The sequence below is a fragment of the Globicephala melas genome, chromosome 20 (assembly GCF_963455315.2).
Source record: "Globicephala melas chromosome 20, mGloMel1.2, whole genome shotgun sequence".
Taxonomy (NCBI): Eukaryota; Metazoa; Chordata; class Mammalia; order Artiodactyla; family Delphinidae; genus Globicephala; species Globicephala melas.
The window spans coordinates 44,603,403-44,605,790 of NC_083333.1; positions in this window are offsets into that span (position 1 = coordinate 44,603,403).

The following is a 2,388-nucleotide window of genomic DNA, read 5'->3' on the forward strand; positions in this document are numbered from 1 at the left end:
ATAAAACTGGGAGAAGAAAGTTCCCATGTTGAGCTTGAGAAGCTTGTGGGACATTCAGAAGAGAAAGGCAGGTGGCTTTTTTTTTTTTTTTTTTTTTAATCAGGAGCAGGGAAATTCGAGGGCTACAGTGGAATACTTAAAAATCATCTGCCGTTCACTAGGTGAGGTCCCTGGGAGAGAGAGCCCTTGGGGGTAGTCCTGCTTAGGTGACCAAGGAGAATGTGGAGGCAGAGATGATCTCGAGGGGCCAGTCAGTGTGTTGAAAGGCCTGGATCTTGCAACATCAAGGGAGCCTAAGAAAGGAGCATGTTTCTAGGAGTAACAGCAGGTGATTCCCAATGCACGTGCTGCAGGGAGGCCTGGGAGGGAGAGGCTGGGAGAGCCAATGGATTGGATCTTGAGAGTGCAGGAGACGGACGGCAGTGGTCCGAGGAGAGGCTGGCAGGTGAGATAGTAGAGACGCCCCTGTATAACTCTCCTAGAAGCTTGGCCGTGAGGGGGAGATAGGGCTTGCCCTGGGACAAGGAGGGGCTTCCCTGGGGGGAGGGAGAGGGAGGACGTGATCTCCATGCTCAGGGAGCTTTGAGGGGTAAAGCCAGGCTGCCTTGAGCCGTCCCTCCCATCTTGGACTCCGCAGCCTAGTTCTACCCGCTCAGCCCTTCTGTGTGGCCTTGAGGGTCCAGGCCAGCTGAAGAGGGGTCAGCTTTGGTCCTCAGGGTCCCGCTCCTCTTGTTGCCCCGATCATTTTGCCCTCTACCCCCACCCATTCTTCAGACCCCTCACCTCCAGCTCATCGCCACTGATGCAGGATTAATTAGCAAGAATCAGTGCCTGGTTCTCAAGGAGTTCAAAGTTCAGTTAAAACGAAGAGGGAAATTGTCTAACAATTCTACGTGGGATTGGATTCTGCCAGCAGAACCACAACCTAGATCCTCTGTTGAAATGCCTCCTCTTTGAGAGTTTAATAAGCAGCCGTGAGGCCCTGCGAGTGAGAGCCTCACTCCATCCCTTCCAGGGCTGAGGAAGCTGCCAGAGTTACATTAGGTTCATGCAGAAGCTACCTCGGCAGCTCCGGGCACCACGCCCCACCTCTTCCTGGGGTAACACATGGGCTGGGCACGTGCCCAGAGAGTGCCACATGCCTGTCAGGCTGGGGCCTGCTTCACGCCTCTCCAGGGAGGCTGCCAGAAACCCTGGACCAGGGCAAACCCAGAGTGGTGACTCAGGTGAGGGGCGGGGCGGCGAGGGAAGGCTGCAGTCTAGGCCAGGTTGTGGGGCCTGGCCAGCCAGGGGAAGGGGAAGGAGCACAGGCGCCAGGGGCAGGGGCTTGGCCCCCTATCTGGGAGCGTGCTCGTGCCTCCCTTGGCAGGAGGGCCGTCTGCTTGGCGTCGAGGCTATCTCGGGCTGACCAGAGTTGATGCCCTGAACGCCAGGCAGCCCCTGTCAATGAAGAGCTTCCACTGAGGACAAAGCGCAGCCACAGTCCAGCCTGCGGCCAGGATGACGGTGGAGGCGGGGTGGGCTGAGGTTTGTCGGTGGGAGCTAGAGCCCGATCCTCTGGACTCGGGGCCCCACGTCTGGCCTCACGGTGGGGGAGAGGCCCTGGAGCCCCTGGGGACCCTCGGGCCTAGGGGCCGACCAGAGCCACTGAGGGGGCTGAACTGAGCAACACAGCTGCCTGTTAGCCAGGGCCTCTGGGGACCATGCTTATGATAACAGATGACATTCGTCCAGCATTTTAAAGTTGACAAAGCACTTTCACAGCTGTAATTTCACGTGATGGGCTCATGAGTCCTCCCAGAGAGGTATTATTGGACCCACTTTACAGATGAGACAACTGAACCCCAGAGATTTGCCCAAGGCCACCTGATAGGAAGTGGCATAGCCCACCTGGGAGCCACATCTACCCCCAGCGCCCTTGTCTCCTGTCCTGCCCCCACCTCGGCGCCCCCCGCCCCCGCAATGCACCAGGCTGCCTCTGCTGCCAACGGGATGAGGGTGGAGGTGGTTGTGCTGGGGGTGATGTGAGGACGAAGGGCGGGGGCAAGGGGCTGGTCTGGGGAGGCAGGGAGGCTGGAGTGAGGACTGGAATTCAGATGGGGAATGGGGGCTGAAGATAAACTCCGACCCCATTTAGGTACTTCCAGAGGCTCATTCCCCTTCCAGAATCCCCTGCCCCCTCCTGCAAAGAGTGGCAGGCACAGCTGCAGCCCATGAGGGGAAGAAAGGGGATCCCCGTTTAGAGCCTGGTATCTTCACATTGATGCACAACCAGCACCCCCTTCCCTCTCCCCCCGGCCCCCCATCCAGGCTGCAGGAGGCTGGCGCCACAGGGAGCCTGGCACAGAGCCACACGGGCCAGGCTTGGTGGAGGGGGCAGAAGACCAG